Source organism: Aquarana catesbeiana, linkage group LG04 (genome assembly GCF_042186555.1).
Source record: "Aquarana catesbeiana isolate 2022-GZ linkage group LG04, ASM4218655v1, whole genome shotgun sequence".
Classification (NCBI taxonomy): Eukaryota; Metazoa; Chordata; class Amphibia; order Anura; family Ranidae; genus Aquarana; species Aquarana catesbeiana.
The window spans coordinates 348526633-348553277 of NC_133327.1; positions in this window are offsets into that span (position 1 = coordinate 348526633).

Sequence of the window (26645 nt, forward strand, 5' to 3'; positions counted from 1 at the left end):
CTGTTCCCACAAAGAGGCCTGGGATGCCCAAAAATCTGTTGCTTCATCCTGTGATTGCATGGGGAAAGGTGCCAGGAAAAGCTCTACAGGGAGAATGGAGTCTCCCATAGCAACCAGTGAAAATGTTTGTGGCAAAATGCCTACCATTACCATTGGCAACAGGAAACCTGTTTGGCCTGCAATGTTGCCCTGCAACCAGGTGGGGGCATTGGCCTGTGAAAGCACAACCAAGGAGGGACAAAGCCCTCAATTGTAGGTTCAGACACCTGTCACCTGGATTGGTAAGACTATTTCTGTTTCTTATGTGAAAGAGACTGATCATGTATTTGATGCCGGTGAAGTGGTAACAAGTCCAGTGGGGAGATACACTTCTGAGAAGGACTTGTTGCGATGCAATGTAAATGATGAGTTACTGCAATGTAATATGAGGACTGATAAGGACTTGTCTTCAGGCAGTCTGCTGTATAGCAGGAAGACAAGTGGTGAAAATGTGCTGTTGCAGCCAGAGATGTCAGGGGTGACCATTAAGAGATGTATGCTATTGCCTCTAGCAACCTTGGAAGTCAGGCATAATAGTGAGAATTGTATTTCTGACAATGCTGATGATGATCTTGAGAAGTGTAGTACTGACAAAAGCAGTGTTTCAGATGCTGTTGAGTCTCTTGGTCTGTCTAGGTTTCATTGGAATGATGTAGTCCAACAGAGCATTACCTACTGGGATGATTTGGGCAAGAGACTAATAATAGCAATGCTGGAAGAAGCTTTTGCAGCTAAAGGAGTAGTGGACGCTATGGCTACTGTGCCAAGAGAGGTGTCTGCAGAACAGCCTATAGGCCAAGGTGCACGGGTTGTTGAAGAGACTAATCCTCTCATGACTGAAGGTCCCAGCGAATGCAAACGCACAGCAGAAGTTTTGTCCACAATGAAAAAAAGAGAAAATGTGTATTTTGTGACAGACATGCTTAATGAAATGTTAGCATCATGGAGTGTACAGCCAGTGTATATCCTGCCGTCCTCTCCTACGTTTGGAGAACTTGTACCACAGGGTACAGTTGACTGGAGCTGGATATTGCAGGCTGTACTGTTCAGAAATCGCAAATGCTTGAATCTTTTAATGCAATGTTTGGTGTTAATGTGGAAAGTTGTCTCACAGTGTGCTGGATTAATTCATACAAAGGTTGTGTATGAGAGGAACTCTGGAGCGCTGTTAGACAAGCCAGAGGTATTGGAAATACCAGCGGTAAAAGTTCTTGGTGATGTTGAATTATGCATTTTTGAGAAGTTGGTTGCCAAGGGTAACCACACAGGTATTAGCGAACCGGGAAGACAGATAGTGCTAGTTGAAGTTGAGCCAGGTACTCAGAGAAGTCAGTTCCTGACAGTGGGTGTAAAAGTAGGCCCCCTACAGTCCTGGGAGAGTAGGTCTGGGGGAGGTGAAAAGAAAGGGAGGACCCCAAAGATTAGGGAGAAGTGCATGTGGAAGCACATGCAGAAAAAGTGATGGGTATATGTATATACAGTATCTCAAAAAAGTGAGTAAACCCCTCACATTTATGTAAATATTTTAGTCTATCTTTTCATGTGACAACACTGAAGAAATGACACTTTGCTACAATTTAAAGTAGTGAGTGTACAGCTTGTATAACAGTGTAAATTTGCTGTCCTATCAAAATAACTCAACATACAGCCAATAATGTCTAAACCGCTGGCAACAAAAGTGAGTACACCCCTAAGTGAAAATGTCCAAATTGGGCCCAAAGTGTCAATATTTTGTGTGGCCACCATTATTTTCCAGCACCGCCTTAACCCTCTTGGGCATGGAGTTCACCAGAGGTTCACAGGTTACCACTGGAGTCCTCTTCCACTCCTCCATCACTACATCACAGCACTGGTGGATGTTAGAGACCTTGCTCTCCTCCACCTTCCGTTTAAGGATGCCCCACAGATGTTCAATAGGGTTTAGGTCTGGAGACATGCTTGGCTAGTCCATCACCTTTACCTTCAGCTTCTTTAGCAAGGCAGGGGTCATCTTGGAGGTGGGTTTGGGGTCGTTATCATGTTGGAAAACTGCCCTGCGGCCCAGTCTCTGAAGGGAGGGGATCATGCTCTGCTTCAGTATGTCACAGTACATGTTGGCATTCATGGTTCCCTCAATGAACTGTAGCTCTCCAGTGCTGGCAGCACTCATGCAGCCCCAGACCATGACACTCCCACCACCATGCTTGATTGTAGGCAAGACACACTTGTCTTTGTACTCCTCACCTGGTTGCCCCCACACATGCTTGACATCATCTGAACCAAATAAGTTTATCTTGGTCTCATCAGACCACAGGACATGGTTCCAGTAATCCATGTCCTTAGCCTGCTTGTCTTCAGCAAACTGTTTTCAGGCTTCCTTGTGCATCATCTTTAGAAGAGGCTTCCTTCTGGGACGACATCCATACAGATCAATTTGATGCAGTGTGCAGCGTATGGTCTGAGCACTGACAGGCTAACAGGCTAACCCCCACCCCTTCAGCCTCTGCAACAATGCTGGCAGCTCTCTTTTTCGTCTATTCCCCAAAAACCTCTGGATATGACGCTGAGCACGTGCACTCAACTTCTTTGGTTGACCATGGTGAGGCCTGTTCTGAGTGAAACCTGTCCTGTTAAACCGCTGTATGGTCTTGGTCACCGTGCTGCTGCTCAGTTTCAAGGTCCTGGCAATCTTCTTATAGCCTAGGCCATTTTTATGTAGAGCAACATTTCTTTTTTTCAGATCCTCAGAGAGTTCTTTGCCATGAGGTGCCATGTTAAACTTCCAGTGACCAGTATGAGAGAGTGAGAGCAATAACAGCAAATTTAATACACCTGCTCCCCATTCACACCTGAGACCTTGTAACTGAGTCACATGACACCGGGGAGGGAAAATGACTAATTGGACACAATTTGGACATTTTCACTTAGGGGTGTACTCACTTTTGTTGCCAGCGGTTTAGATATTAATGGCTGTGTGTTGAGTTATTTTGAGGGGACAGCAAATTTACACTGTTATACAAGCTGTACACTCACTACTTTACATTGTAGCAAAGTGTAATTTCTTCAGTGTTGTCACATGAAAAGATAGAATAAAATATTTACAAAAATGTGAGGGGTGTACTCACTTTTGTGAGATACTGTATATATATATATATATACAGTGGGGCAAAAATGTATTTAGTCAGCCACCAATTGTGCAAGTTCTCCCACTTAAAAAGTTGAGAGAGGCCTGTAATTGTCATCATAGGTATACCTCAACTATGAGAGACAAAATGTGAAAATAAATCCAGACAATCACATTGTCTGATTTTTGAAAGAATGTATTTGCAAATTATAGTGGAAAATAAGTATTTGGTCAATATCAAAAGTTCATCTCAATACTTTGTTATATATCCTTTGTTGGCAATGACAGAGGTCAAATGTTTTCTGTAAGTCTTCACAAGGTTGTCACACACTGTTGCTGGTATGTTGGTCCATTCCTCCATGCAGATCTCCTCCAGAGCAGTGATGTTTTGGGGCTGTTGCTGGGCAACACGGACTTTCAACTCCCTCCAAAAGTTTTCTATGGGGTTGAGATCTGGAGACTGGCCTGGCCACTCCAGGACCTTGAAATGCTTCTTACGAAGCCACTCCTTCATTGCCCGGGCGGTGTGTTTGGGATCATTGTCATGCTGAAAGACCCAGCCACGTTTCATCTTCAATGCCCTTGCTGATGGGAGGAGGTTTGCACTCAAAATCTCACGATACATGGCCCCATTCATTCTTTAATGTACACGGATCAGTCGTCCTGTTCCCTTTGCAGAGAAACAGCCCCAAAGCATGATGCTGCCACCCCCATGCTTCACAGTAGGTACGGTGTTCTTTGGTTGCAACTCAGCATTCTCTCTCCTCCAAACACGGCAAGTTTTGTTTCTACCAAACAGTTCTACTTTGGTTTCATCTGACCATATGACATTCTCCCAATCCTCTTCTGGATCATCCAAATGCTCTCTAGCAAACCTCAGATGGGCCCGGACATGTACTGGTTTAAGCAGGGGGACACGTCTGGCACTGCAGGGTCTGAGTCCCTGGCAGCGTAGTGTGTTACTGATGGTAGCCTTTGTTACGTTGGTCCCAGCTCTCTGCAGGTCATTCACTAGGTCCCCCCATGTGGTTCTGGGATTTTTGCTCACCGTTCTTGTGATCATTTTGACCCCACGGGGTGAGATCTTGCGTGGAGCCCCAGATCGAGGGAGATTATCAGTGGTCTTGTATATCTTCCATTTTCTAATTATTGCTCCCACAGTTGATTTCTTCACACAAAGCTGCTTACCTATTGCAGATTCAGTCTTCCCAGCCTGGTGCAGGTCTACAATTTTGTTTCTGGTGTCCTTCGACAGCTCTTTGGTCTTCACCATAGTGGAGTTTGGAGTGTGACTGTTTGAGGTTGTGGACAGATGTCTTTTATACTGATAACAAGTTCAAACAGGTGCCATTAATACAGGTAATGAGTGGAGGACAGAGGAGCCTCTTAAAGAAGAAGATACAGGTCTGTGAGAGCCAGAAATCTTGCTTGTTTGTAGGTGACCAAATACTTATTTTCCATCATAATTTGCAAATAAATTCTTTCAAAAAGCAGACAATGTGATTGTCTGTCTGAATTTGTTTCCACATTTTGTCTCTCATAGTTGAGGTATACCTATGATGACAATTACAGGCCACTCTCATCTTTTTAAGTGGGAAAACTTGCACAATTGGTGGCTGATTAAATACTTTTTTGCCCCGCTGTATACGAGACTGTGTATATATATATATATACAGTATATATATATATATATATACTGGACTCTATGTATACAGTATATATATATTAATACACTGCCTGCACAGAGTAAACACGAACATAAAATCTATGCTAAATGCAGAGTATATATATATATATATATATATATATATATATATATATACTAGAATGACTGTATATATATATATATATATATATATATATATATATATATATATATATATATATATATATATATATATATAAAATACACTGCCACTAACTGAATAACCTGCCTGCTTGTTCTAACTCAAGCTATCTCTCTGTCCATGCCAACAACACTACACACTACTACTACGCTACACTATTTAAGCAGCCTTATATATAGTGTGGGGCATGGACTTAGTCCCCCTGAGCCTTGATTGGCAAAAGGCACCATGCCTTTGGCCAGTTATGGCTCTGTCAGCAGAGCTCACTGTGATTGGCCAAAGCAGGCAGGTCAGGTACATGCTTTGGCCAATCATCATACAGTAATGCACTGCCATCTCTCTCGAATTTCCTGCGAATGCTCCATATGTTCGGTTCGTTTTAGAACAAACGAACACCCAATGTTTGAGTCAAACTTACATTCGACTCGAACCGCTGGCTCATCCCTAGTTGTAGATTATTATACAGGTTTTATATAGCGCCAACAGTTTATGCAGCGCTTTACAACACGAGGGTAGACATTACAGTTACATTACAATTGGCACAAGAGGAATCAGAGGGCCCTGCTCGTTAGAGCATAGGTAAGCAATATAAGATCAGCCTATTTGCGTAAGATCTTCTGCTTCACATTACTAACCCTCAAAAAGAATGCCCTTCAGTGGAATTAGAATGGTTTGGCACTTTCAGTAATTAATTACTGAAATTAAAATTAATAGGTTAAAGTCATACTGCCTTGATATTACTCTTCCCCCAGGCACTCAAGATTTACTTGTTGATAAATGTTCTTTTAAATGGTCTCAGGACTCCATTAAATATCTTGGAGTACAAATACCTTCGCAACTTCAGGAATGGTATGAGTTATTGCTCGATTTTTTCCACAATGCAGCAAGGCCTCAAGAGTTGTTTGTTTATGCAACATTCTTGGTTGGAACGGATGTTCCTCTCTAAGATGGATATCTTCCCTAGATTTTCTACATCTTTAAAACAATCCTGATCTGGGTTTCACACTCATTTTTCCAATCTGCACTCTTTACCTAAATTTATTTGGCCCAGATCCTCAGCCAGACTTCAGTATGACATTTTGGTGAAGAGGCGTGACAATGGTGGCGCTGGCTTGCCTTATCTGGAATTATATCATTCCGTGACACTGCTTAGCAGGTCTCTGGACTGGTTTCACCATGACTCACTCAAACAGTGGGTTTCTCTTGAGTCAGGCATTTTACCTGTCTAGTTGACACCTCTTCCATGGGTGCTTCCCATTGGTCACCTACCCCCAACTCCAATATTGGGCAACCTTGGCTTTCCACTAGGGTTGTCTGATAAGGATTTTCTTTGTCTGCAACCCATATGTTTATCTCCCATCTGGCAAGGGCTCACCGCACTAGGTTTCTATGATGGGCTGGCTAAGGACCAGCTCCATGGTGCCTTTCATATTTGAAATACCCACATGCTCTTTCTAAACTGTATGGCATCCTTTTGTCCAACGGTTATCCTGAGTGTTCCTTTTACAGATTGGGAATGAGAATTAGGTAGCAACCCTTTCACTGAGGATTGGGATAAAGCATTTAAATTCACATTTAAGTTAACCCTAGGTTCCCAAACGCAGGAATAAAACTATAAACTTCTAACCAGATAGTATTGTTGTCTGTCCATGCTACATAAGATCACCCCGTCTTTCCTGGATTGATGTTGGAGATGTGGAGAGTCAGTTGGAACACATCTCCATATATGGTGGTCCTGCCCAGGAATAAAACCATTTTGGTTAGCTATATTTCAGCATTGTCATTTTATTAGAGCATATATATCTATTATATTATATTTAATATCATGTTTGTCAGCTGCCCCTGCCGGGCCCCCTCTCTTTTTTTATTTGTTTTCTTTTAATTTTTTGTAATGGGTGGCCTTGACAGTAAATATATATTGCTCTATTTTGCATGGTTACTTATCATTTTATCTTAATTTGCTTAGACTAATGGCGATAAGTGTTTTGATAATGTATAATATTTTTTTCTGAGCTATGTTATTGCTGATTGATAAAATTGTTTACTGGCATTTCTGATCATTGTTGGCCATAGTTTGGTTATGTAAGTGATGCTAACTGTTTTTTTCTATCTGTCAACATGCCAGATCCCTTAATAAAACTTTCTTTTATAGAACAATCCACTTTTTCTTTTTTATAAGTCTTATAGTTTTTTTAATAAAGGACTTGTCAAAAACTTGCGTCGTATCTTTACTCATTTTTAACACTTTTTGGTGAACGGGTAGGGGTACTATGTACCCCATATTCATTCACATTTGGGGGGGCGGATCTGGGGGCAGATCTTGGGGTTAAAGGGGACTTCCAGACTCCAATAAGCCCCCCTCCCACAGATCCCCACAACCACCATCCAGGGTTGTGGGGAAGAGGCCCTTGTCCCCTTGTCCCCATTAACATGGGGACAAGGTGCTTTGGTTTGGGGGGGCATAGCCCCCATGTTGGGGGTATGTGGCCTGGTATGGTTCGCTCACCCCCTCTTTTCTGGCCTGCATGCTCGTAAAAAGGGTGTGGTATGGATTCTGGGGGGACCGCCCACCTTTTTTTTATTTTGCTGTTTTTTCACAATTTTTCTTTGTCGACATTCTTTTGTTTACTTTTCAGCTGTCAGTGGAGAAGCCAACTGACAGCTAATAAGTCATCAGTTTTAAAGGACGTGGCAGCCGGCTTCCCGGCCCACTCCTTAACAACCAGCTATTCTTCACACAGAATTTGAATTGGTCGATCATTTTTCAAGAGATCCAAATTTGAGTCGTTCAGAAAATTTGGAATTTATTAGAAAACGAATATACAAAATTAAATTAAATGAATTGCTATTTCATTCAGAGATTTGGATACACCTGAATCTTCGAATAACCAAAAATGTGTAAAATTTATATTCGGATGAAAACTAATTACACATGTCTATTTAAAGCTGCTGTTCCCCTGTGAAACTGCCATCTAATAAAAATGTTGACATACTGTGCATTGTATCAGCACAAAGTATTTTTTAATTTATAAAATACTACACTCTAATTTTGACTTCTTAATTAAAACATGCATGGTCTCTACTCGTGAAATTGTGGCCTTTTAAACATGCTTACATACTGTGTGTAGAATTAGTAAAATACAGTAATTCCCCCGTTTTCTGTAAAAAAGGCACTCTAATTTAGATTTATTGGTTAAAACCTGCCTAGTCTCTCAATCAAACTGTAGCCTATTAAAGCTGCTTACAAAGTGTTTATTGAATCTGTGCTTTATTTTTTCTGTGTAATAATAATATAATATTTACAGTAATAAGTCTCCTATCTGCCCTCTCTGATATGGCATGTATAGTACCTTGAAAAAGTATTCATACCCCTTGAAATTTTCCACATTTTGTCATGTTACAGCCAAAAACGTAAATGTATTTATGTATTGGGATTTTATGTGATAGAACAACATAAAGTGGCACATAATTGTAAAGTGAAAGGAAAATGATAAATGGTTTTCAAATTTTTTTACAAAAAAATATGAAAAATGTGGGGTGCATTTGTATTCAGCCCCCTTTATTCTGATACCCCTAACTAAAATCTAGTGGAACCAATTGCCTTCAGAAGTCATCTAATTAGTAAATAGAGTCTACCAGTGTGTAATTTAAACTCAGTATAAATACAGCTGTTCTGTGAAGCCCTCAGAGGTTTGAAAGAGAACCTTACTGAACAAACCACATTATGAAGGCCAAGGAACACACCAGACAGGTCAGGGATAAAGTTGTGGAGAAGTTTAAAGCAGAGATAGGTTATAAAAAAATATCCCAAGCTTTGAACATCTCACAGGGCACTGTTCAATCCATCACCTGAAAATTAAAAGTGTATGGCACAACTGAAAACCTACGAAGACATGGCCGTCCACCTAAACTGATGGGCCAGACAAGGATAGCATTAATCAGAGAAGTAGCCAAGAGGCCCAAAGTAACTCTGGAGGAACTGCAGAGATCCACAACTCAGGTGGGAGAATCTGTCCATAGGACAAATATTAGTCACGCCCTCCACAAATTTGGCCTTTATGGAACAGTGGCAAGAAGAAAACCATTGTTGAAAGAAAGCCATAAGAAGTCCTGTTTGCAGTTTGTGAGAAGCTATGTGAGGAACACAGCAAACGTAGAAGAAGGTGCTCTGGTCAGATGAGATCAAAATTGAACTTTTTGGCCTAAAAGAAAAACGCTATGTGTGGAGGAAAACTAACACTGCACATCACCCTGAACACACCAGCAGGGACAGGGAAGCTGGTCAGAGTTGATAGGAAAATGGATGGAGCCAAATACAGGACAACCTTAGAAGAAAACCTGTCAGAGTCTGCAAAAGACTTGAGACTGGAGCAGAGGTTCAAATTCCAGCAGGACAATGACCCTAAAGATACAGCGAGAGCTACAATGGAATGATTTAGAACAAAGCAAATTCATGTGTTAGAATGGCCCAGTCAAAGTCCAGACCTAAATCAAATTGAGAATCTGTGGCAAGACTTGAAAATTGTTGTTCACAGATGCTCTCCATCCAATCTGACAGAGCCTGAGCTATTTTGCAAAGAAGAATGGGCAAAAATGTCATTCCAGATGTGCAAAGCTGGTAGAGACATCCCCAAAAAGACTTGTAGCTTTAATTGCAGCGAAACGTGGTTCTACAAAGTATTGACTCGGGGGGGCTGAATACAAATGCACGCCACACTTTTCACATATTTATTTGTAAAACATTAAGAAAACATTTATCATTTTCCTTCCACTTCACAATTATGTGCCACTTTGTGTTGGTCTATCATACAAAATTCCAATAAAATACATTTACATTTCTAGTTGTAACATGACAAAATGTGGAAAATTTCAAGGGGTATGAATAGTTTTTAAAGGCACTGTAGGTCAGGCTAGTACCTCAAACACATACAGAACCACCCCCAGCCAATGTTCCAGCCGCTACACCCAATAGTTCTTGGATATGTTGTGAGCATTTTAGTTGCAGCCTTGGTGTCCCTACCCATCACATTCACTTGACCATGGCAGGTACAGCCTTATAAGAAAAAAAAACCTTCTTAATAAAAACTTTTAACCACTTCCCGCCCGCCGTCTGTCATATGACGGCGAGGCGGCATGGCTCTTGTTCTGGGAGGGCGTCATATGATGCCCTGCCCTTTAAACAGGGAATGCACGCGATCGTGCGCATGCATCCCTGTACCCTCGGTGGCGGTGTGTCATGGAGACACCACTCGCCACCCAGGGGGGTAAACAGCCATTGGGCATGGCTGTTTACCACGTGATCGGCTGTGATCTATTCACAGCCGATCACTAAATGTAAACACAGAGCGGTTACTAGCTGTTACCAGCTCTTCTCTCCTCACACACCGTTTCCAGTGTGAGGAGAGAAGAGCTAGGAGCAGTGAGTTACCGATCTGTGTCTGTATTGTACTGCACAAGCACAACACTTGTCCCATTGCCCCCTCAATTGTCATCTGTCACCCAACAGTCACCACAGTCACCCCATAAAGTGCACCTGTCACATAAGACTGCCATCAGTGACTGTCAGCGGTGCACCTGTTAGCCGTGCACCTGTCAGCCGTCACCCGTCACCCATCAGTGATGTCAGCCGTCACCTGTCAGCCATCACCCGTCACCCATCAGTGACCATCAGCCATCACCTGTCAGCCATCACCTGTCACCCATCAGTGACCGTCAGCCATCACCCGTCACCCATCAGTGACCGTCAGCCGTCACCTGTCAGCCATCACCCGTCACCCATCAGTGACGTCAGCGATTACCCGTCACCCATCAGTGATGTCAGCAATTACCCGTCAACCGTCAGTGACCATCACCCGTCACCACCCGTGGCCTGTCACCCAACAGTGACCATCGCCTGTCACACCGTCATCACCTATCAGTGAACATCACCTGCCACCCATCTCACAGCCCATCAGCGACCGTCACCTGTCACACAGCCATCAGCGTCATGTCCAAAAGATTATACACCAGTGAGGAGGCGTTCCAGATCCTCTCCATGACTGATGAGAGCAACGGGGAGTTCTCATCAGATTCCAATTCTGATTCTGAATCAAATTCGGCATTTGAACCGAATAGTGAATCGGCAAATGATTCGGAGGAAGAATGGGTCCCTTCTAAAAGGGCACGGCACTCTGGAAACCAGGATTACATTCTCAGGCCTAGTACCAGCGCTGCCGCCAGCAATAGGCCCCAAGAACAAATTCCCAGGCCCAGTACCAGCGCTGACGCCAGCGATAGGCCCAGGGAACAAATGCCCAGTACCAGTGATGCCGCCAGCGATAGGCCCCAGGAACAAATGCCCAGACCCAGTACCAGTGCTGCCACATCACGCCTGAGTACCAGCACAGGAAATTTAATTCCCCCAACTACTGGAGTGTCACGTCCCCCAAGAGCCAGGGCCCCTACATATATGCCAGATGGTCTTGCCAACCCAACATGGCTGCCATCCGACTCGGGATCACCAATTATTCCCCCATTCACAGCACAGCCAGGTGTGCAGGCCAACACCCAAAATTTCACAGCGATTGATTTTTTTTATCTGTTTTTGCCCGACACTTTGCTGCAATTCATTGTGGACCAGACAAATTTATACGCCCAGCAATATATTGCCAACAACCCCCAATCATCCTATGCCCGTCCATTTGAGTGGAGAGATCTAAAATTGGAGGAGTTCAAATTGCTTATGGGCCTCACCCTAAACATGGGGCTTACAAAAAAAAATGAAGGACGTGCCTATTAGTCCACCAACCCTATCCACAACATGCCCATTTATTCTGCCGTAATGGCCAGATCCCGATATGAAATGATAATGCGCTTTCTTCATTTTAGCAACAACACCCAGTGCCCTCCCCGCAATCATCCAAATTACGACAAACTATATAAACTTCGCCCACTGATAAATTTCTTTTGCCAACAATTTGCAGAACTCTATGTCCCCGATAAGAATATATGTGTCGATGAGTCCCTGGTACCCTTTTCAGGCCGGCTAGGAATAAAGCAATATATTCCTAGCAAAAGGGCCAGATTCGGAGTAAAATTATACAAGCTCTGTGAGAGAGCCACGGGATATATATGAAGGAAAAGATTCCCAGCTCCAGCCCCCTGAGTGCCCGGCCTACATGGGCACAACTGGAAAGATTGTATGGGACTTGGCATACCCACTTCTGAACAAAGGATATCACATATACCTCGACAATTTCTACACTGGCCTGCCCCTTTTCAAACACCTATACATTTGCAAAAACCCTGGCCTGCGGAACCTCCAGAAAAAATAGGAAGGGCTTCCCACAATCTCTTGCAAACAAAAAGCTGCGAAGGGGGGAAAGAGCAGCATTGAGATGCAATGAAGTGCTGGCCTTGAGGTGGAAGGATAAAAGGGACGTGCACATGATGTCCACCATCCATGACGACACTACAATTGAGAATCAAAGAAGAAGAGGTCCCATTGAAAAGCCAGTATGTGTCCAAGATTATAATCTCTACATGGGGGGGGGTGGATGTCAATGATCAAATGATTCAGCCCTATTTGTCCATAAGGAGGTCCCGATTCTGGTACAATAAGGTAGCAATTTATTTCATACATTTGGCCGTATAATTCCTATGCAGTCTACGCCAAATCCACAGAAAGCCCCCCCTTCCTACAATTCATAGAAAAAGTTGTTACGTCCCTCATCTATCACCAAAGACCCCCCCTGAAGACCTCCACTCTGAGGCTGTTTGCCGACTTCATAAGCGCCACTTCCCCTTCAACATTCCACCATCTGAAGCAGGTCAAAGAAGGCAAAAAAATGTTGCGTGTTCACCAAAAGAGGATTTCGAAAAGATACCAGCTACCATTGTCCCCAGTGTCCCTCCCAACCTGGTCTTTGCATTGGTGAATGCTTCCAACTTTATCATACATCCCTAAAATATTAGCCCATATTTTTAACCATTTCCCCATTTTCATTATCTGTGCTGACCATTTTCCATGCTTCCCCAAATAACCATGCCACTGCCTTCCACGTTAACTGACCCTGGCCTGTTTTTTGACTATGCCTCTGCCTACCATTTGGACTGCTTCCACGTAAACTGACCCTGGCCTGTTTTTTGACTATGCCTCTGCCTACCGTTTGGACTGTTGCCACGTGAACTGACCCTGGCCTGTTTTGTGACTATGCCTCTGCCTACTGTTTGGACTGCCTCCATGTGAACTGACCCTGACCTGTTTTATCAACTACTCTACTGCCTACCACTTGGACTGCTTGCACGTGAACTGACCCTGGCCTGTTTTATGGACTATGCTTTTGCCTGCCGCTTGGACCGATCTGTTGCCCTGCTACTGTAGTACACAGGGGTCTCACATATATGAGGGGCTCCAGAATTGTTTTTCCGGATGGAGAAAACAATTTTTTTTTTCTCCGGGTTTCGGAATTTCCGGATTAGGGTCTGCAGTCCGGAGGCTTCATAGAGATTTGGGTGGGTCAAAGCCTCTACCCCTGTTCACAGGTCTTACCTGATTGCGGCCCTCAGCCTGATGCTGACTTACTGCCATCATGCCTCTGCCTGCCGCATGAACGGACCACACCGCTACATGGACTATGCAAATAATTAGCTGTAGCAAGAGGCAGTATGTTTATGAAGGGCTGGAGAGTGGTACAATGAGTGTCTGCAGGTAACAGTGTACCAGGACCAATATTATGGCTGTGCTGGCTGTCCCTGCCAGGACAATTTCTATGGACTGTGCTGTGCTGACAATATGCTTGTGCTGACTATAGACAATATTCCTGCTTGCTGCCTGGATAATTACTATTGCTGTTGCTAAGCACATTCCTGCCTGCTGCCTGGACCAGTGCTCTCCTCTGTGGATACTACTAAAAGCACAGGTAATGCTTTTTTTTTTACCCTTTCCGCAATATAATTTATTTTGGATTGTAATTCTTGGTATGTACATGCTATGTGTTAGAAATATGAAGGGCCTTCAAAAATATAGATAGGTTGCCAGGAAATTATATATGTCATTTATGCTACTAGAATGCCTGATGGTGCTACTTGGATGTTGGGCCTCTGTATGTGGCCAGGCTGTGTAAAAGGCTCACACATGTGGTAGCACCATACTCAGGAGGAGTAGCAGAATGTATTGTGGGGTGTCATCTTTGCTATGTACATGCTATGTGTTGGTAATATCTGATAAATTGTCAACTTTGTGTAAAAAAAAATGTGTTTTCATTTTCTTTCCACATTTTCCAAAAACTTCTGGAAAAAACTGAACCATTCAAAAGACTCAGTATGCCTCATAGATTATACGTTGAGGTGTTTGCTTTCCAAAATGGGGTCATTTTGGGGGCAATTCCATTGTCCTGGTGCTCCAGGGCCTTCAAAAGTGTAATAGGTGGTTGAGAAATGAGATGTGTCATTTATGCTCGTAGAACGCCTGAAGATCCTACTTCAATGTTGGGCCTTTGCATGTGGCCAGGCTGTGTAAAAGTCTCACACATGTGGTATTGCCATACTCAGGAGGAGTAGCAGAATGTATTTTGGGGTGTCATCTTTGCTATGTACATGCTATGTGTTGGAAATATCTGCTAAATGGACAACTTTATGTAAAAAAAATGCGTTTTCATTTTTTTTCCACATTTTCCAAAAACTTCTGGAAAAAAATGAACCACTCAAAAGACTCATTGTGCCTCGTAGATTATACATTGGGGTGTTTGCTTTCCAAAATGGGGTCATTTTGGGGGCAATTCCATTGTCCTGGTGCTCCAGGGCCTTCAAAAGTGTAATAGGTGGTTGAGAAATGAGATGTGTCATTTATGCTTGTAGAACGCCTGAAGATGCTACTTCAATGTTGGGCCTTTGTATGTGGCCAGGCTGTGGAAAAGTCTCACACATGTGGTATCGCCATACTCAGGTAGAGTAGCAGAATGTATTTTCGGGTGTCATCTTTGCTATGTACATGATATGTGTTGGAAATATCTGCTAAATAGACAACTTTGTGTAAAAAAAATGCATTTTCATTTTTTTTCCACATTTTGCAAAAAACTTCTGGAAAAAAATGGACCGTTCAAAAGACCCATTATGCCTCATAGATTATAAATTGGGGTGTTTGCTTTCCAAAATGGGGTCATTTTGGGGGCAATTCCATTGTCCTGGTGCTCCAGGGCCTTCAAAAGTGTAATAGGTGGTTGAGAAATGAGATGTGTCATTTATGCTTGTAGAACGCCTGAAGATGCTACTTCAATGTGGGGCCTTTGTATGTGGCCAGGCTGTGTAAAAGTCTCACACATGTGGTATCGCCATACTCGGGAAGAGTATCAGAATGTATTTTGGGGTGTAATTTGTTGTATGCATATGCTCTGTGAGAGAAATAACCTGTTAATATGACAATTTTGTAAAAAAAAAAATAAAATCTTAATTTTGTAAAGAATTGTGGGAAAAAATTACAACTTAAAAAAACTCACCATGCTACTTACTTAATACCTTGGAATGTCTACTTTCTAAAAAGGGGTCATTTGGGGGTATTTGTACTTTCCTGACTTGTTAGTATCTCAAAAAATGAGATAGGCCTTCAGTACATCAGGTGTGATCAGATGTGATCAATTTTCAGTGATTGGCACCATAGTTTGTAGACTCTATAACTTTCACAAAGACCAAATAATTTACACTTATTTGGGTTATTTTTACCGAAGATATGTAGCAGTATAAATTTTGGCCAAAATTTATGAAGAAAAATTACTAATTTGCAAAATTTTATGACAGAAACAAAGAAAAAGGCCTTTTTTTCCCCAAATTTACGGACTTTTTTATTTATAGCACAAAAAATAAAAAACCCACTAGTGATTAAATACCACCAAAAGAAAGCTCTATTTGTGTGAAAAAAAGGAAACAAATTTCGTATGAGTACAATGTTGCATGACTGAGTAATTGTCATTCAAAGTGTGAGAGCGCTGAAAGCTAAAAAATTGGTCTGGGCAGGAAGGGGGTGTAAGTGCACTGTATTGAGGTGGTTAATGATATTTATATAAATATAGTTCAAATAAATAACATAAAAATACTGTTGGTTGGTGGTAAATGGGTGGGTCGGGACCATTTGCCCCCTGGTTTATGCTGCCTGCTCTACCCCATGTGCAGTGGAAGGATGAGCATATTTTGTTTATGTTTAATAAACTCAACCTCCTCAATACCAGGAGAAGCATTAACATAACAATAACATAGCTGCTTTGCCCCTACTGAGAAGGAGAATTAGGAAAAAAGAAACAGACAGGTTAATTAGGGCCCACATTGCAGAGCTTCCTTATATTTTTCCCATGTCACCCACAAAGACACATCCAAAGTTAACCCTTTGGATTAAAGTTTTCAATTTTCAGACTTTACAATGGGTTCAACGGACGGTCCATGAACTGAACCTAGGATGCACTAATTCCTACTGTAGTACACAAACCACTGAAAAAAAGTCCAAGAATAGTCCACTGCTTTGCTGAAATTTTGGAATTTTGCAATTTTCAAAACATAATGATTACAGCCCATACTGCAGTTTAAATTTGCTAAAAGGATTTTTATTTACAGTATGCTCCACCCACAAATAACTACACATGCAAATTAGGGCAATATTGGCTGAAAACCGATTCCTGATCCATCTGTTCAATTTTCCTATGCTTTATCTTCTAGGACTTTTACTGTCAGACAATGACCATGGTGTGTTTTAAATGACTACTTCTGACATCCTCAGCTGTCAGGTGTCTACTTGCATTAGTTTGCTTGAGCACACTGCCCTCTGCGGGTTGTACTGGGTGGATAATCACATAGAACTGTGTGCAGTGCCACATGGAAAAAAAGTTTTATATCCTGACAGATTTCTACATTTCATAGTTCTTCTTTTGGAAACATTAAGGTTTCAATAATCTGTTCTAGAATTATGTATTATTTATTTACTACTGGCTTTACCATATAATGCACTATGTTTCGACAATATTAAATGCAACATCTGGTATTCTGGATAATACTTTCTATTATAAGTACAATTTCAGGATAATTTTATCCCAACATACACACAGCAGGAAGTTTACATTCTGAAAGTTAAGATGTATTGCCATCTGCTTTATTTCAAATTGTGTCTCAGCTACAGACAAATTATATGAAGTGAGAGGATGAGAGTATTCTATGTGGTGATGATGCCATGCCAAGTTCAAAATACCTGGAGAAACGGAGCCAGCACTATGTTGTGTGGTACAGTATGTATGATTTATAAAAAAAGAAGAGCTTTCAACAAATATGACATATGGTCTTTATGGTTCCTGATTTAGGAGGAAGGAAGAACATCTCCTGCTGTTGCCTCAATTGTAAACTTTGGCAGCAGTCTTGAAAGTCTTTGGAGCAACAGTTGAGGTTTAATGGGAGACTGTGTTTTACTTCAGACAGTTTGTTAAATATTGACTAAAGTCTGCTGGATGGGTAGCTTCCTCAAAAAAAATTAAAAATAAAACTTACGGTAAATCTTCACTGAGGGAGACAGGCGCTGCCATTTTCAACCTCCTAAAAAATGTTAATGGCCTTGTTTAAGCTGAGCCTCTGGCTTCTATCAGAGTTACTAACCTTGAACATGTATGCAGATAAGGAGTATCAGAATAATGTCAGAACTTCTTAGCTGCATATTTGTTCCAGGTCAGTGTCACCAGGATAGGGGTTGAACTGGATGAACGTGTGTCTTTTTTCAACCAGACTAACTATTTAGCTATGTAAGGAAAGGATTAATGGTCATAGTAAAGGAGTACAGGAGAGAATGACCTTTTGAAGTGCTGCAGTAAGCTTCATATATATCCATGTGATAGAGTGGGCTGTCTGTACTGAAAGAGTGTCTTAGGAAATGACACCTTAATGGTTCCGTTTGCAAGGTGAATATTCATTTGGCTTAGTAAACAAAGTTATGCTGTGCTGACTTCAATCATCCAATCATGTGCAAGAAAAATACCTCTCATTTTAGTTTTTCCTGCACATGAGCACATTATTGGGTATGCTTCATAAAAGGAAACATGCTTTACTTCTTATCAACCCCATTGTGTCTACAGTAAGCTGTTTATATTAAAGAGCAGAATAAAAGAAAGTGATAGTGAGAATATGCCATTGGCTACAATAGGAAAACTTTGGGTAGGTGGACAAAAAAAAACAAACACTGTAAGGATTTTGTAGTGAAAAGGAACACAAAAGAAAAGAAAATACATATCAATTGAAGTAGCGGACAAAGTCATGATTATAGTGTCCTAAATAATGATAGCATGCATACAGTAAGGAGTTTGTAGAAGACGAAACATAATCAAGAGGCTGGAAATATACAGGAAAAAAACAATACCAATCAGCAATACCAAGGAAGTTAAGGCAATTGGGTCTAATTAAATATGATTTATCTGTACATGGTGTCTGTAAGAGTGTATGTGCATTTGATATTACAAATGTGCTGTTTGATTGAGATGCGTACATGGAAAAAATGTAAATTTATAGAAAGATTCAAACTGTAGGGTTAGAGTGAACGTTTGGTTGAGACTCAAGTTTCCCTCACTGAATTCTTCATTCATTCCTGAACTGGGCCCAGCTGCCTTATTTGATGTAAATTCAAGTACCATGTCAATAGCTGCAACTTGAGGTGTTATTGTACAGATGACAGTCTGGTAGTGACGGATGAGGCAATGATTCTGTTGTAGGGAGTCAACGTGTGCTGTAACAAATCATCTGTTCCCTAACAATGGTATTTTGGTTTTGGGAAGACTTATGCCCTGTACACACGATCGGACATTGATCGGACATTTCGACAACAAAATCCATTGATTTTTTTTCGACAGATGTTGCTCAAACTTGTCTTGCATACACACTGTCACACAAAGTTGTCGGAATTTACGAACGCCAAGAACGCGGTAACGTACAGCACGTACGATGAGACTATAAAAGTGCAGTTCAATACCAAACGCGCCAACCTTTGGGCTCTTTTTGCTAATCTCGTGTTAGTAAAAGTTTGGTGAGAGACGATTTGCGCTTTTTCAGACCCATGGTTTTCAGATCGTATTTCTGCTGTTCAGTTTGTGCTTGTGGATTTGTATCTGGTCTTCAGTGCATGCAGCAAGTTCCCATTGATTTGTCATTGTGTTTTTGTCCTTTCGTTACTGATTTTCAGGTCGCTCTTCACAGGCCATGCTGTTCTTCAGTGCGTTCTGTTACTTCGTTCTGACCAGCCGACCGTTTTCTAGCCATGTTGCATGTACGTACTCATCGTAAAGTTCGTGCTGTGCGGGGGCTTAGTGTTGGAGTTCTTACTTTGACACAAGCCCAGTCCATGAACAGGATGAGGAGGAGTTCATGGATCAAGAATTGGTTGCTCCAGCGTGACCAATTCTGTCACATGCCTTTGCTCCATGAGATCCATGAGAATAATCCTGACGATTTCAGGAACTTTCTCAGGATGATGGACCCCGTATTTCACCATTTGTTGGCTTTGCTGACCCCTTATATCAGCAGGCAGGATACCTGCATGAGGCAAGCCAACACTCCGGAGCAGAGGCTAGTCACCACCCAGCGGTACTTAGCGATGTGGAGAAGCCTGCAGGACCTCAAGTTCTCGACAGGCATCTCTCCCTAGGCTCTGGGGATCATTATCCCAGAGACCTGTTCTGCCATCATCCAGGTCCTTTAACATCACATTTTATTGTATTTAATGTTTGATAATATATTGTATTTCTTTCCTCATTCCCTAATTACCATGATTGTAATATGCTGTGAATGTCCCCTTTGTCCTCATGCATGCTGGATTTTTATAAAAAAAAAATGTTGTTCTTCATACATATTTGCCTTCACTTACCTCCCCAGCATGCACTCCTGGGCCTATATCCACCTCGTCTAGTCACTTAACAATGTATTTTGTCAGCTCCATAGAAGTGCTTTACCCTAAATACCCACTAAAATGTGTAAAAATGTGATTTGTGCTTTAAATTCAGGTAGAGTGCCAGAGGTTTTTTTTTTTTTTTGAGTCCCAAAATCATTTGGTGCCCTCCCCCCAACTGCTAACTCAGCTGATACCAATCCTCTATCTGCTGACTTTGCCAAACCCATACACACTATACCTACCTCGTTTGTGGTCAGATTTCTGGATGATTTCACCAAACCATGTAGTGCAAGGGCCTGCCTGAATATTTTCAAATGGTACTGTTTAAAGTTTTTGTATCCTATTATTATCTTGATAGTTAATAGCAGAATGTAAAAATGTGCTAAAATGTGTACAGTGTGTATTTAGATCTTTGTATTATGACACTTCTTACCTGTCCAGTGGGCTGCCAATAGTGTAAGTAAGGAGGGGCTGGCCAAAGTAATACACATTATTTAGGCATTCATCTCTCAATGAAGAGGAGAGGGTTACCTGGCCAAAACATCTCCCCCCTAAAATTTTTAAAATGGCCCATGAGAGGGGGGGAGGAATCTGATTGGTGGACCTTATACCTTTGTCTTTAAATACTCCCTAAAATAAATGTTATACTGATGTTGGCGAAGAATGTTTGTGTCTAATCTGCTTTCAATGCTTATGTACAAAATTAATTTTTGGTTCTTGTTTGACACCACAGTTTCATTACACACCACAGGAATGGCAGACTGTGGCCTCCCACTTTGCCCAGTGGTGGGACTTTCCTAACTACGTAGGGGCAATTGATGGGAAACACGTCCACATAGTCCCACCAACCAACTCAGGGTCATACTATTACAACTACAAGGGGTTCAATAGTATTGTGATGTTGGCAGTGGTGTCGGCTACTTGCAAGTTCCTGTATGTGGACGTGGGGAAGAATGGCCGGATGTCAGATGGTGGAGTCATCGCCCACACGAGTCCTACAGGCGTCTCCAGAATGGCAGCTTGAGCTTGCCACCTCCAGAAGACAATGCGGAAGGACTTCCATTCGTCTTTGTTGTGGATGAAGCGTTTGTGCTGGGGGACCATATTATGCAGCCATTCCCTATGAGGACCCTCACCCCGGACCAGAGGGTTTTTAATTACCGGCTGGCCAGAGCCAGAAGAGTGGTGGACAACACATTTGGAATAATGGCCAGCCGGTTTCACCTATTTCTTACACAGATACACATGGCGGAATATAAACTCAATCACATCATCCTGGCTTACTGTGTTTTTCACAACTTTTTAAGGAAAAATTCTGTGAACTATGCTGCCTCAGTTGGGCCTGAGGCCAGAATTCATAATAAACCAGCTCTGGCGGCGCTTAAAACTGGCCGTCCTGGCTTGCCCCCCCAGAGTGCCCGTGAGGTCCGTCTAAGATACATGGAATACTTTGCGGGTAGGGGGGCCATCGATATGCCAGACAATGTCTGAGACATATTTTAAATAAAAAATATATTTTAAACTGAACAAATATTTGCTTTGATTTACTGCATGGCTTTCTTTTAGCTGACCATGACCGAAATTTGGGGAGTCCTGAAAATGGCGTGATTGTGTAAAATTAGAAAGCACTGTTGGGTGTTATTTACTAAAGGAAAATACACTTTGCACTACAAGTGCACTTGAGACTGCACTGAAACTGCACTTGTAGTGCAAAGTGGATTTGCCTTTAGTAAATAAGCCCAATTGTCACTGAAAACACCGACTTTACGACAAAAAATGCTTTTGAGCATTGAAAGAAGAAGCCACACATTTTTCATTATCAATCTTTTTAATCCAAGCACAATCAAATGAGCGTTTCTAAAAGGTTTTTTGAATAAACCAACATGTTTGTTGTATAACAATTTTTTAGGTCACATTAATAAGTAGAAATTGCCTTTTAAGGTAAAACAGGCATGTTTAAAACCATAAAAAATACACAACTCTGGAACTTACAAAGTTCAACTTTTATAGAAAGTGAAGGCAATATCAGACATGAGTATTTATAAACTGTGTTTGATAGTGCGTTCAGCAGATGGGGTGAAGTCACCTCTGGAAAAGCCAAATTTTGAAGATGCACACAAATTGCCTAATGTCAACATGAGCTAGCTGCCATCATGGGGGATCAATGGACGTGTTTTGTAGGTGCAACCCCTTCCTCTCAGCTACTTTATTATTGAGGAAGGGGTTGCACCCACAAAACGCGTACATTGATCTCCCGTGATGGCAGATAGCACATGTTGACACACTGTGTGCATCTTCAAAATTTGTCTTTTCTATAATATGTCAAAAAATTGCCAGAAAAATATCAAGAAAACGCAGAAATAAGTTAGGGATTTCTGGGTGTTTTAAATTCTCCCTAAAACATCAATGATGTTCTTCATTTTGTTTTGAACATCATTGATGTTTTGCTTGATGTTTTCCAAATCCCTATTACACCCCATTATCTCCCCGATGAGAATCTGGGCACTTTCACTGGTAAAGTGACATTCCTCTTCCACAACATCACGATCACCTAAAATATAAAAAAAAAACACACCATGTATTATAAATATGCAGGCATCCATCTCTTACCTGAGCCTGTGGTCGCAGACACTCACATGTTGTGGTGACAATTTCCACAACGTCTCCCTCCTCCTCCTCTGGTTGGGTTTGGGGGATTTTGACTTCTTCCTGAGGTGGGGGGTCCATGGTCTCCTCTGATGAGTGGTGTTCTCCGAGTCTTTTCTCTCCTATGTTAAAAAAAAGATATACTTAGCACACAGATATTTGATGGCAGAAATAGGAATATGAAACATTGCTTGGAAGTGGGGTACAATTGTCTGTTTTGGCAGAGTTGCAAGATGAAGAAATATTTTTGTCCTTTGTATAGCTTGAATACTTACCTGTTTTGTACAAGCTTCACAGATGGAGATACCCCTATAGTATACACTGGAGCACCTGTGTGGGCCCCCTAATAAAAAGGGTGTTCTTTTGTCCCACACTAGTGCTCCAGAGTCCAGATGTGTAAACAGCTGCTGAGTGTCCTCTCCTTACACAGAATCTAGTTTGCATTTCATTCTAGTTACTAACCCATCTAGACAACAAAATTATTTTAACAGAAGTAGGCCAGAAAAAATGTATTGAACTGCATCTGGACAAAACATGGTGTTTTGTTGGCCGAACGAACAATGTTTCCTACGAACGAATAATGTGTCCATGAACATGAAAGTTGCCATTTTAAAATGTACAACAGTAAAGAAAATCACATGGAGCAGCACGAACGTTAGAAAAATAAAGAATAGGAACACAGGACAACTACTTACTTTTTTGCAGCACTCTCCTTAATTTGAGGTCCGACCACTGCTTCCTCAGTTGATCCTTGGATCGCCGTGCCTCAAAATTCCTGTGCAGACTCTTCACAACTTTCGCCATGATCTTGGCCTTTCTGACGTTTGGGTTTGGGTATGGTCCATACTTCCCATCATAATTGGCCTTCTTCAATATGTCCGCCATCTCTACAAAGGACATATTTGAGGCCTTAAATTGTCTCCTCTGGGATTGTGACGTTTCTGGCTCTGGGCTTTCCTCCTCCTCCTCCTCGTTGCTGTAATTATCACACACCTGCTCTTTCTCCGCCATGTGCTCTCCCCCATTGCGCCGAAAGAGAAGGGGCGGGGAATAGACTAGAAAGAACATCGGGGTGGGCGGAGTTTCACACATGAGCAGTGTATATAAAGCGTAACACGCGTGCTTCGTACGTACGATCTGTGAGCGGAGGAAGGAGTATAGGAAGCGCCGATAATGATAACGAAGGTAACATTTAAAATTGGGCCTATACTGCTTATAGATTGAGGCCTATATTGTGACAAGATTAGGAGACTTTAGCCTGACATTAGGGTTTGTCTTGTGTTGTGTCTTGCAGAGAAAATAGATCTAGTCAATGATCATGACTTTATGCCAATATTCATTGATATGTTCAGGGAGCTGCCCTGTCTGTAGGTAAACCACCCACATTATAACAATAAACCAAAGAGGAAGGCAGCGCTGGATCAGTTGCTGGAATTTGTGAAGCTGGTGATCCCAACAGTAGACATCCCCTATTTGAAGGCCCTAATTGGTGGCCTGAGGAGCACTTATCTAAGGGAGCACAAGAAGGGGCAGGATTCCCTGAGGTCAGGACCCGCAGATGCCATTTATGTACCCAGGCTGTGGTACTATGACAGACTGCATTTTCTGGCAGGCCAGACTGAAACCAGGCCAACACTCTCCACTCTTCCTTCCACGCTTCCTTCCCCCCCAGCTGAGGCTTCAGACTCCCAACCTGGGCCTTCCAGGCAGCAACATGTGGAGGAGCCCAGCTTAAGTCAGGTATAGCATTCTTCTAAATATTTCTGTTGGTCAAATTAATTATGTTAAATCTAGGTTAGTTTGGATTCCTAATTTCTGATTGTGATTGATGAACCAAAAACTAAAACGATGTCCCTTTTTCATGCACAGAAAAGTCTCAGCCAGGAGGTGGCCGGGCCCAGTAGCCTGCACGATAGCCAGGTCCCTTCCCTTCGCCTTCAACTAAAAAGTGGCAGGAAGAGGTGTAACATGAAGGAGGCAGCAGTTGGCCTATTTTGGAAGGCTGCTGCGGCCCTCTAAACCCCCCACAGTGTTCAAGAGGACTTTGCATACATAACAGCCTGCAAAATGCTGGAAATGGAGGAGGGCCAACTCCTAATATGTGAGTATATCATCTTCCAAGCCCTAAATAAGGGGTTGAGGGGCCAACTCACAAGCCAAAGCCACATTTGTGAGTTCATCCATGGTCCTCCTCCTCCAGGTACTCCTCCTCCTCCTCCTGCCACACCTCCAACACCAGAGCCACAGTCTGGAAGGAAGCATCTAAGAAAGACCAGAGAGTGATAGCCTGGGAGTCTGGTCTGACAAAAGATGCAGGCTCTTGTATGACCACAGCCTGGGGACATACATGTCATCTGCTGCTGTTTATGATCTCTTGGACTTCTGGACCAGATTGTACTCCCTTATATATGGACTCCTCAGGCCACCAATTTTGCATTAAAATGGTTGATGTGTGCCCTGGGGGCCAAAGGCTTTGCCAATTTCTGCAGATTCTCCAGCGTTGCCTCCCTCTTTCTTTGGTTATGACCCCTTTATAAAGGTATTTTTTTTTCTATTATACTCGCCTATGTGTGTTTTCCTTCAAAAAGGACAATTTGTTTGTGAGTAGGCAGGTACATTTCAAAAATACAATGTGAAATTAACAAGAGACACCAACACCAAGCAATCTCCTTGAGATTAAATAATACAAGATAATAATGGTGTTGTGATAACTTGACACACAAAACACACCCAAAACTATTCTGGAGTAAAAAAAAAATAATAAAAAAAAAAACAGGAGATCAGGATTTAAAAAACTAAAACAAAATAAAACAAAATCTAAAAACATTAAAAAAAAAAAAATTTCGGGAGATGTGACTAATCAAAATATCATATTCATGAAATCACGATAAATAATAAAGAAAGAAGTTTGTGAGAAGTCTGTGTGAATATGAGCAGCAAAACAACTTCATTCTTCTAGCATTATAAAGAAGAAGCGAGTGCGCAGCAAAATAAACAATTTAAAACATTGCAGCGTGTCGAAAGTGCTATATCCATTACGAACGCTAATTTTACCAGGCCGAGCAGTTCCGTCTCGGAATTTATTCTGAGCATGCGTGGCACTTTGTGCGTCGGAATTGTCCACACATGGTCAGAATTTACGCAAACGGATTTTGTTGTCGGAAAATTTTATAGCCTGCTCTCAAACTTTGTGTGTTGGAAATTCAGATGGAAAAAGTCCGATGGAGCCCACACATGGTCGGAATTTACGACAACAAGCTCCTTTCGCACATTTTCCGTCGGAAAATCCGACCGTGTGTACAGGGCATTAGTCTTTAAGCATACCTTATAAAAATGTAACAATTATTTTCTAAGTCGATTATGATGTCTATAATGTAATGAAGATGGTTCTCTGTGCATTTTAAAAATGCAAAAAATAAAAAAAGCCCACCATTAAAAGCAAAAAAAAAACCAAATGAATCACAACTCTATCACATTGTTCCAGTGTCATCAATAGATATTCAGAATTCATTATTAAAAAATGCTTCACATAGGTATCATTGTATTGTTTCTTGAATAATATCTTTATCTTTTGGTCTCCACTAGTTAAAAGTATGTTATTAAGTTGCCAGCTAAGGTTGTATGGTTTCAGTGTTTTAGTCATAGTCTTTATTTTACATTACATTTTTCCCCTTCCTCACTCATGTCCCGCTGTTTCCATTTATTTTTGATCTGCCTCATTAAAAAAGACTATTGATGGTGTTAACCATTGTGTTTGTTTAGGTGCTGATTTACAAGCACTAATATCTAACTGTGCTAAGATTAATAGAAGCCCATGTAGTTTACAATTATCCCTAAGTCCCTTGACCACACATGTAGGAGTTTGGTAAGGGTCATGCACTTCTGAGGAGAACTCCAAAGCAGGCTTAAACCTAAGAACATTTTAATAGGATTGAATCCGTAATAGGATTTGGCAGCTCTACTTAAAGTACTGTCTCTTTATTTTAATGTACGGTCATTATTTCAGAAAGAAGTTCCAACACCTTATGTTAATAAAGAGCGATATCTTGGTAAACTATTCTGAAAAGTGTATGTAAGTTTTGAAGTAAGATAAATGTGTTATAAAATAGGAGTTTCAATGTAACAGCCA